This window comes from Malaya genurostris, chromosome 2, assembly GCF_030247185.1.
Source record: "Malaya genurostris strain Urasoe2022 chromosome 2, Malgen_1.1, whole genome shotgun sequence".
NCBI lineage: Eukaryota > Metazoa > Arthropoda > Insecta > Diptera > Culicidae > Malaya > Malaya genurostris.
This window is the reverse complement of record NC_080571.1, coordinates 61,346,798-61,358,434: the sequence shown is the minus strand read 5'-3', so window position 1 is coordinate 61,358,434 and position 11,637 is coordinate 61,346,798.

Genomic DNA, 11,637 nt, shown 5'->3' with positions numbered 1-11,637 from the left:
TTCCAGCGCATTCAACACTGACTGATCTAGACCTGGTGTGGCATCGGAGATGTTGTGGTTCTGCACGGTCTGCCTTCGTTTGCCGATGCTCACGATTGCATATATTTGCGCGGGCTTTTCACATTCAGACGATCGCACCGTAGCGTGTCCGGAGGGAGGTCCACCGTTTGCCGATCGCGGTATTTAAACTGTGCTAACACGTGCTGCTCACTTATGCTACCGGTGGCAGTGTGTTCACTTTTTCAGCTAGCCGTTGCTCTAAGACGGTGTTAATTCTTCGGGTTAAGTAGATTCAAATTAAGTATATTAGTACTATTTCGCCAAGTTCTATGCGTGCTAGTGCAATGCGCTATCTAGCGCCAACAAATGGACCGCAAAAACGAAATAATTACTGCTTGAATGAATACAATTTTGCATAAAAACAATGGCAACACGTAGAAATGAAAATGCCGATTCTAGAAATACTCAGCTTTGGAACGTAATATTTTAGTGGGGTTTTTTTCTAAAAGGACGAGGGTTAGTTGACAGGTCCATTATCCTGGAGCATGTCGCCCAAGCAATTAAAAATTCCACAATCACCAAAAACATCCACTTTCTCGCTGCATAAAAGAACACACGGAACTTTCTGAACTTTCAAGCGTGGATAATTATCTGCTTGAGTCCCATTTTCCCGTTTTATCTGAAGTTTTGGTACAGAGAGCTGGATGTCTGGATGTAAAGATTTCATTATTTGTAAGAAATTTAACGGTTGTTTTGCAACATTATCACCAAATTAAATCAGTAGTCTTGTATAGTTCACATAAATGGCCGAGGAAAAGTAATGTCGTTTTTGTTTTTGAAATGCACTACACCGGTGTAGGTAAGGTTGCACTGAAACCGTTCGTTTTTGCCAATTGCACTACACCAGTGCTACACTTTTTCTGCACCGATACCACTGGTGTAGCACTCATCAAAAGTTTGGTGTAGCTCTGTGCAATGGAATCGTTTGTTGTAGTCAATGGTTACTGTTTATGTGTTCGTCATTTTTGTTCGTTTTTTCGTGCCTCAGTGTAGCACTGCACCGGTGTAGTGCAAATTAAAAACGAAAACGCCATAAGATTTTTGTTTTCGAAACCGCATTATCAGTGGTTTTCATCTTCTGACAAACTATTGTAAGAGATTCAAATTAGTTATTTTTGTAATGAAATTCCAAAAATACAGGGTCCGCCAAGTAGCTTTTTTTTAAACATGCAATAAAACACAAACGGTTCATCCGATTTCAAAATTTATTTTTTCATATTAAAGTACAATTCTTCCGGTTAATTGTGGAATATAATTTCACTTAAATGGCTGCCTCGACTGGCCCTGCAGTAAGCCGGTCGGTCCAGTTTTTTAGTATATTTTCGATTTCATGCAGCTTTATTATTTATTACTAGCTGGCCCGTCGAACTTCGTCTCGCCTGAAATTATTTTTTTAAATTTGTGTTTTCGGACAGCAGAGTTGTCAAACGTTAATGTTTCTTTCCATTATTTTACTGATTACTTGGCTTACAATAAACCAATTACGACAAATTCATATCCAACATCATGAATTATTGTGGATATGTTCAATGCTTTTGTTACGCAAAAACTAAACAAATGCACCAATTGCCATTTCATCCATCCTTCGAGTCAGTGTATTGAACAGAGATTGTATATCTCTCTCAAACTAAAGATTTGACATGTGGGATGATGGATTGATTGAATCATATCTGACTGGTCGTAGTATGACCGTGAAAATTGGCGAAAAATCTAGGAGTGTTATTGGATTCAAAACTTAGTTTCAAAGATCACATAGAATCTCTAAAGCATTAAAGATGCTAGGATTCATCTTTCGCATCTCAAAAAATTTCAATAACATATACTGCCTGAAATCGTTATATTGCGCTCTAGTTCGTTCTACACTGGAGTATGTGCTGTTGTTGTTTGGGCACCATATTACCAAACTGATAAGCTGCGCATTGAAACTGTTCAGCGCAAGTTCATTCGTTTTGCTTTGCGTCGCCTGCCCTGGAGAGATCCATTTAATCTTCCAAGCTACGAAAGCTCGTTGTTGGCTCATACACTTCGATTTGCTATCTGTCCGCCGTGATACACAAAAAGCTGTTTTCGTCGCGGACCACATCCAGTGTCGAATTGATAGTGCAGATCTCCTACAACAGCTAAGTTTTGACATTCTTCGGCGTAATTTGCGGTTTAATCCCTTTCTCAGAATTCCTAGTGCTAGAACTAACTATGGCTTCAATGAACCGTTTTCGAGTATGTGCCGCGTATACGCAATACTTGCTCTAATGAATTTGATTTCAATTTATCTCGTAACACCATTAAAACCCGTTATCTCCGAATCTTTTCCCGCTAGTTTTATTTACATAATTAGACGATATGAATAGTTGTTAGTTAGCTTTGTAGTTTAAATAAGGGTAACTAAAGATTTCGTTATGTATCATTTGGTCAAATGTTATCTGTTGATACAAAAGATGAGAAGGTTTTATGCCGGCTGGAGAAGGAGAACCAAAATCTCAGCTCCAGCAGGCTTTTCCCTTGCTCCTAAATAAACAAATAAACAAATTAACAGATGGATGAAAAAGAGATGACCAAGATAAATACTTTAAATTGACCCCACAATACTTTCCAAAAGCAGCCCTCGGGGATGGTTGTTTGTCATTGAATGTTAAGACTTATTTGTACTGAAGACGTTTGAAAATTCAATAGCAAATCCTTAGGGATTATCGAAAGTAATAAATTAATTTTAAACGGTTGTCCATAACTTGCTTCACCGCTAGTGATAGTGATTTAGTCGTGTTTGATGAATGTTCGTAGCAGGATAATGACAGGATCAATTTTCGATTAACGAATTAGCGATAAAATGAAAAATACTTGGACATTCGAAAGTTCAAATTACCCGTTTTATTAAATATTGTGTCCATTAACTTTGACATGAACGCTGGATTCGTTCAAGAATTGTATCAAAAGGTCTCTCATTCGTCGAGCCACCACATCGTTTTTCTTAGTATTCAGTCCTGAGAATCAATATTCTGTTCTAGCGGAGTGAACATGAGGAGTGATTATACCAGTATTCTTCTTATCGTTAAAGCCAATGTATAAAACAGCAGATCTCACAACTAATGGTTCTTACATGCCACGATTTCTCCTTCAGATATGATATTCACGATTCCCATATGGTAATTCGTCAAATAATCCGGAAGTTCGGAAAATGCAATGATTTGACTTAAGCACCTTACAAATGTCATGAATACCATCCGTTTTGAAGTAAACCACACTTGAAAACTCACCCGAATCGGCTGAACGAACTTCAGCATGCTAAATGCAAGGAACATATATTTTCATCTGAACTCATTATTTCAACAGCAGAATCCAATCATTGATACGTAAAAAAATCGTTACATAATTTTATTTGTTCAACTCACGCCCACGATGGCCAACATAATCGTCATCTAACTACATCTACTGGTAAATGACATTAGAACTTGTGCTTCTGTTTACGGTATAGCTAAAACAGTCATTTGGCAAGTAATGATTTTGATACCCACGATAAGCACGTGTTTCCAAATGACGAATCAATCATGCATGTAAAATCTCCACCCAAATCTACTCGTTGCGCGCCAAAAGATTCTTTCAACGATCTAGTATTCCTTTCTTCGACGGCCAAACACTTATGCAACTCGTTATGCGCCAAACACCTATCAATGATCTAGCGATCATTGGCGACTTTTTCAGTGGAAAATTCCATTGTCCATACAAAATAACTTTATTGGTTTTTCCCACTTTTCCGGTAAGTTTTCCTAATTTTTTTGATGTACGAACCCGGTGGGGGTAAAAACTGATCAAACGAAAAAAAAAGCATCTCAATCCGTCCATCCGTTCTTACGTGATGCGATTACAAAAAATAATCTCTGCATTTTTATATATATAGATATAGATATGGCTGCACGAATGTTGTCCTTCAAAGCTTGAATTGTCTCTGGCTTATCCACATAACACTTATCTTTGACAGCCACCAAAGATAATAGTCTAACGGCGTCAAATCACAGCTCCGAGGCGGCCAAACGACATCCGAATTTCGACTGATAATTCGATCTTCGAAGACTGTGCGCAGAAGATCGATCGTAGCGTTGGTTGTGTGGCACGGAGCGCCGTCTTGTTGGAACCAAGTGGTGGCCAAATCTTCCTCTTCAAGTAACGGGAAGAACCAATCGCTAATCATGGCGCGGTAGCGCTCGCCATTGACCGTGGCGGCGACTCCTGCCTCATTTTCGAAGAAAAATGGCCCAATGATGCCGCCAGACCAAAATCCGCACCAAACCGTCACTCTCTGAGAATGCATCGGCTTCTCCATGATAAAGTGCGAGATTTCGGTCCCCCAGATGCGACAATTTTGCTTATTAACATACCCGCCGAGATGAAAATGTGCCTCATCCGAGAAGATGATTTATTGGCAAAAAACGGCGTCTTCTTCAAGCTGATTTTCAAAATAAAACTGCACTATTTTCACGCGCTCCTCAAGCGTATACCCAACCATTTTTCGACCGACTTTTGTTAACTTCTAATACATAGCTAATTTTGTTTCAAAATAATGTATCATTTATTTTTTACGTTTTGTTTCCAGCTCATCAGTGCGTCAGCAGTTTTTGTTGAACTGCTTATGTTGAACCGTGACGGTTTATGTTGAACCGTGACGGTTTATGTTGAACCGTTAGGTGGCGTTAGCAGTTCAACATAAACTGCTGACGCACTGATGAGCTGAAAGCGAAACGTAAAAAATGAAAATAGTTATGTGTACTTAACACAGATCCGGTACCCACGTGGTACCAAACCCCTAAATAATGTATGATTTACCCTAAATAATGTATGATGATTCTAGTTTTGATGTAATCAGGCGTCTCTTGTGGAGTAAATCTTTTGCAAGAATCAACAATCTTTCGTGCAACATCAGCATTGGACAAGATGCGACTGAGAAGCGAATCTCATTCGCAGAGAGCTTACGCCGTAGTAAAGCGGAACGCTATTTCGCTGAAGCTTTTGCCGTAAAGCTTCGCGTTTGGTTTCTAGCTTACAGTCGACATAACTACGAAGTTTTCTTGCCGCTGTCACCCGGTGGATGTTGTCGACCCGCATCGGCCCGATCATCGGGCCGATTATCGGACCGATTGAGCACGATATAGGGCCGATTGTAGCGCTTCGATCGGCCCGTCATCGGACAATTCTGCACCATTTGCATCAACCGCGTCGACCTAAAAAAGCTTTAGGTTTACATTATGTATCGCTAGAGAAACAGAGCAAAGGAATATCAAACAAGGCATTTTCGAGCCGACGCACAGTGGTTCGAATCAATAAAAACGTGGACATAAATCAGTAGCTGCCAAACCGTTCTTTTAATGCATATAGTTGCTTTGATGAAATTATTTACAAATATATACCGCGTAATTTGATCATATCATTAATTGTTCATGGCCTACTTTGACAAAAAATGTAACCATAACTTTTTTATCTGAAGAGATAGAATTTTTTTTTCTTCTACAAAGTTTTAGAACTATTAAAAATAATTTACTTTGTCAAATATACCAAAAGTCTAGGTCGCACCGTTTCGGATATACAAAGTGTTTTTATGGCAACCCCCTTGAAATCAGTTTTTTATTCATAAATTGTTTCGAGTTATTTTGTTGTGCATACTTTGTTTGGAATAATTGTAGAATTTATAAAATCGCTTATTTTTGTTGAAGATAGTACATAGGTTTGTTCTTTCCTGGCAAAGTTATGCAACATTTTACCTTTTTTTTTACCTAGGATAAAACCTTGCACCGAAGCGAAATATGCAACTTTATGCAGCTGATTTTTACAAAATTTGTAGGAAAAGATGTGCCCAATATCATAAAAAAAAATCTAAGTGGAACTCGGTGGAACTTTTTTTTTTAGATCTTTTTAAAATTAGTTTTAATTACTGATTTATGGCAACCCCCTTAAAACTAGTTTTCTAGTCATAACTTGTTTCGTGTTACTTTTTTATGCATACTTCGTTTGGGATAATTGTAGAAAATATAGAATTTCATAATTTTGTAGAAGCTGATGCATAAGTTTATTCTTTTCTGGAAAATTTATGCATAATTTTACCTTGTTTTACCTAGGAAACCTTGTGCCGAAGCGAAATATGCAACTTAATGCAGCAAACTTTAATAATACTTATAGGAGAACATGTACCTTATCCAATTTATTTTCCAATGAGTATATCTTGAGTACTCTTCGTGTGACTCATTTTCACTATGGTCATGCTGAAACCATGAATGGTTGAGAAACAGAGGGCGTCACGCGTCTGCTATTTCTGTAACTCACTTTTGCAGTGAGCGTCGCCCGATCAACATCTCGTCTTAAAAATCGTGTTGCTTCGCGATAACTCAATTTATTTACACGTTTAAACATGAAATCTCTTCGTAAAGGTTTGTACTTTAACAATACTTTATCATATTTTGTCTAGAAAACATTTTTCCATTTTTTAAATATGTGTTGAAGTTTTGATAATTTTTCGGATTTTCAATAATTAAAACTAAATTTGAAAAGGCCTAAAATTGCATCTAGTTCCACTTAGATTTATTCTAATATTGTCAATTGTAAAAAATAACAAAATAAAAATCGCAACAATTTGCTCAAGTTGCGCGTGCAAGCATGAACTTGTTTATGCGTGTTTACACGCTTCTAGACTGGTAGTCGGAAATAGGATAGAAATATCTTTCATATATTTGCATACGTGCATAGCATGTATAGTAATAATCCATGGGGTATTTCACACAAAGCCTTTTTTCAACAGCCTGTAAAATATAACAAAGATACAAAAATTCGTCCAAGACATGAATGTACGGTTTTTTCTTAGGTTTCAAATAAGCGATTCCATAAAACAACCTTTATAGTTTATTGAATGAAAAAATTTAAAAATTAATAAACAAATAAAAAAAATCCAAACTTGGGCACGAGGAAAAACAGCCGTGAAAAAACGATGACAGATGTTTCTTGTAGACTCCTAGTAGCGTCTGACACACTGATTTCGAATATTTATTACAAACCTATCAAAACTAGAAAGAAATTGTCACTGGAAGCAATTGATATGCTAGAACTTACAACAGAACAAGAAATTAGCGATACGGAAAACTCGGACGATAGCGTGACTGATACTGATTGATCGAATGCAATGCGACTAAGTGACATATTGTAATGATTTATTAGGTAACATTAACTACCTAGTTGATTGATTAGGTTGTGAAAAGTATTGGGAAAAGTTACTCATTTGAATGCTAACTTTGTAGTAGATACTTAGGTAATAGAGATAAATTCTACGTAGGTAAATCCAAAAAAACTGTTTTTAAAATAAAGCGAATATCTCAAAAAAATTTTTTTTACATTATTCATATCTTCAGCAAAAATACTTGAAATGTTTTTTTCTTTGAAATGAGATAGAAAAAAAAATTTTCGTCAAAAACAAAATTGTTTTTTTTCGAAATCGGTGCTACCTCCTTAACAAAAATTAAGGTGCTACTTTCAAAAGAAGCGTTATATAATTTTGTAAAACTTCTTCGAAGACACGTTAGCTCTTAAAAATCAGTGAAAGTTTGTACAGACTTGTGACCGTCTTTTTCCAGTTTTGGACCACTGTGCGCTCTCTGTTTCTTAATCATTCATGGTTTCAGCATGACCATAGTGAAAATGAGTCACACGAAGAGTACTCAAGATATACTCATTGGAAAATAAATTGGATAAGGTACATGTTCTCCTAAAAGTATTATTAAAGTTTGCTGCATTAAGTTGCATATTTCGCTTCGGCACAAGGTTTCCTAGGTAAAACAAGGTAAAATTATGCATAAATTTTCCAGAAAAGAATAAACTTATGCATTAGCTTCTACAAAATTATGAAATTCTATATTTTCTACAATTATCCCAAACGAAGTATGCATAAAAAAGTAACACGAAACAAGTTATGACTAGAAAACTAGTTTTAAGGGGGTTGCCATAATTCAGTAATTAAAACTAACTTTGAAAAGACCTAAAAAAAAAGTTCCACCGAGTTCCACTTAGATTTTTTTTATGATATTGGGCACATCTTTTCCTATAAATTTTGTAAAAATCAGCTGCATAAAGTTGCATATTTCGCTTCGGTGCAAGGTTTTATCCTAGGTAAAAAAAAGGTAAAATGTTGCATAACTTTACCAGGAAAGAACAAACCTATGCACTATCTTCAACAAAAATATGCGATTTTATAAATTCTACAATTATTCCAAACAAAGTATGCATAACAAAATGACTTGAAACAATTTATGAATAAAAAACTGATTTTAAGGGGGTTGCCATAAAAACGCTTTGTATATCCGAAACGGTGCGACCTAGACTTTCGGTATATTTGACAAAGTAAATTATTTTTAATAGTTCTAAAACTTTGCAGAAGAAAAAAAATTTCTATCTCTTCAGATAAAAAAGTTATGGTTACATTTTTTGTCAAAGTAGGCCATGAACAATTAATGATATGATCAAATTACGCGGTATATATTTGTAAATAATTTCTTCAAAGCAACTATATGCATTAAAAGAACGGTTTGGCAGCTATTGATTTATGTCCACGTTTTTATTGATTCGAACCACTGTGCGACGTCTAGCGGATAGGGTGTGCAAGAGTGTTAAACATTGTCTGTGTCATGTCTCGATCATGGAGGCTTTAACCTTTAGGTCATTCGCCTCTTAGGGTCAGAAAAACTCTGGCCCTATGTTTGAGGTTGGAAATCCAACCCCGATATATCTCATCACCAGAGTATTGGATATCCGCTCTCTGCTTTGGTATATCTTCACTCTTTTGTTCTACCGATACACTATGTAAGCTCGAAACGCAATCAAAAGCTTTCGTGCACGATGCGTCCGATGTTCGAATTTACTGGGCAGTTGTTAGGTATGCATCCTGTAATACAGCGATGCTAAGGGCACATCCAGTAGTGTTCTAGTTCTAGATGCAGAATTTATGTCAGTTTTAAATTTAAATCTAGAAATCATAACAAAATAAACTGGCAGCCCCAGCAGCGTTTTATCCGTGTTTCAAATATAGACAAAATAGAACGGCAGCGTATACAAGTTTTAAATTTGACAGTAGAACTGTTCGAATAAATAAATCTAAAACGGCTTGCTGGGGATACGTTTGTTTCAGTTTCAGTTATATTATAGACCACCCATATGAATCTTGCAGCTGCTGAATTTACTCTAAGCAGCCACTTTGGAAATTCAATACATCTTACGAATGTAATTGCGGAAGTTGTTATTGTTTTTCCTAAGAGATGGAAAAACGCTACAATTGCAGTGGGGCCTCCTACAACGCGGATTCGGTTTGGCCGGTATCCGTTGTTGCCGGATTCATTATTGCCGGAAAACCGTGATAAACGGGACCCGAGCATATGGGATTTCGAGTGATTGGGGCTGTGAACGGTCATTTCACTTCGGTCGACAGATAGACCCCCACAATCTTCGGCAAACTTGTTGTAGATACTTAGACTAACAATTTAGTTTAGTTTTACAGACAATTAGTTAAGAACTGCTCCACCAGGCTTTGAAAAGAGCATGAAATAATTCATATATTATTTTGTAAACTTAAGTTTTGAGTTTATTAACAAGTTGAAAGTATATTTCGGATTCACTCCATCAGATGGAATTAGTGTGCTTGCTATGGTACAAATTTCAATATAAAAATTATGCTCTTGTGCGAAAACTAAAAGATTTTGAGCGACTTTGTCTTCTACAAAAATGTTCGGAATGTGGCGGTCTACATTATGAAAATCATATTAATTAGAAACTCACCCACCTAGTGGCGCTAGTGGGATCACAATTTTGCCAAAGAAAATTGATTCTATTATATCTTTCTTTACAATTTGATGAGATAGAATGTTCGTGTTTTCAGAAAAAAATGTTCCGGAGTTCAAAACAGATCAAATGGTGTAAACAGTAGTTAAAATTTATCTCATTGCTAACCCTAGTGTACAATTCAGGATTGAAAATTACTGCAGCTTAAGATCATGTTGACTTATTAAAATAAATCATATAAACCATTAAATGAATGAGTTTTATGTATCTACAAGGTGGTTTTCTGTTGCTAAAAATCAGAATTGTTTATGAGAGTGATGTTATCAATCAGTTTATCAATAAATAGGTGAATGATAGACTAATTGAAAACTGTTTTACTAGAAGGCGCTAGTGAGCTACTAGAGTATTAGGATGAATATCGACATCTGAAATCTTAGGTTTTGACTATTTACATAGTTAGATATAATGTTAAGTATATAAATCGTGACATATATTGCTTATTTTATTTAATTTAATTTAAATTTTTATTTTTTATTGAACTGGGAAAAGCCCAGTGAAGCGAAAATTGTATAGTCTCGCTCATCATCAGGCAACAAATCTCTTCATCCTTCATGTCAACGAATTACGATAGCTCCTATAACTGAGCACCTCTAAAGAACATAATAGGTCGTTTAAAAATAATTGGGAGCAATGAATAAATAGATATACATTACAAACAGGCATAATCAGATAACGCCGATTGAATTCTCAGGAATGGATGAGATCGAATAAAGCTTGCTTCAGATAGAATTGGAACGAAGACAATTGCCTGTATTTCAGTTATTTATTATTGATTTCAAGATCTTTTTTTATACAAACGTAGCGTTTACTTAATTCTTTTAGGAAAAAATGCGGATAAAATTATTCGTCACGGTTTCGAAGGAATTCTCAAATTTTTCCTGTAACACGGCTCATTAGGCGGCGCACACCTTCTTCGTCCATCGTTTTAGCTATCTTATTTCACCAGGTCGTCATCTGATCGATGTCTTTGACAACCTTTCCCTTTGCCTTGAGTCTGTTCTTCATGATTGTCCAGTATTTCACAATAGGGTGGAACTGGGGGCAGTTGGGTTGGTTAAGGTTTTTCGGAACAAACTGGACCCCTTTCTCTGCATACCATTCTTGAATGGCTTTGCTGTAATGACAGCTTGCCAAATTTAGTCAAAACATTACGGGATGGTCGTGGGATCAAATCAATGGCAAAATTCGTTTTTAGAGACACTCTTTTCGGTATAGTTCCGATGTTATTTGTCTTATTTGTAACGAAAACTTTCGTTTTTTGCCACAGCTGCAAATGCCCTGCCAAATCATAAAAATTTTTGACCTGGGATTTGCCTGAAGTCAGCCTTGACATAGATTTCATCGTCCATCAGAAGACACCCGTCGAACTTGGTCAGCACCTGGTCATATAGTTTCCGACCACGAATTTTGACCACACTATTCTGTTTTATGGTCCGGTTTGGCAGTTTGCTAGCTCGATACGACTTGATTCCTTCCCGGAGTCGAGTTCTCCTCACGGTACTATGGGCAGCACCGAACGGTCCGACAGATTAGGATTCCTCTTAATCGTCTTCAAAATCTTACCACGCAGTTTCCGGTCGACAGTTCCACTCCGACGATTGGCTTGAGGCTTCCGAATCGTCGTCAATGTTTCCTTATACCGTTTGATAACACGCCATACGGTATTTCTGGGCAATTTCAGCTGTTTAGCTAGCCTAGATGCAGACCAGATTTTCCAAA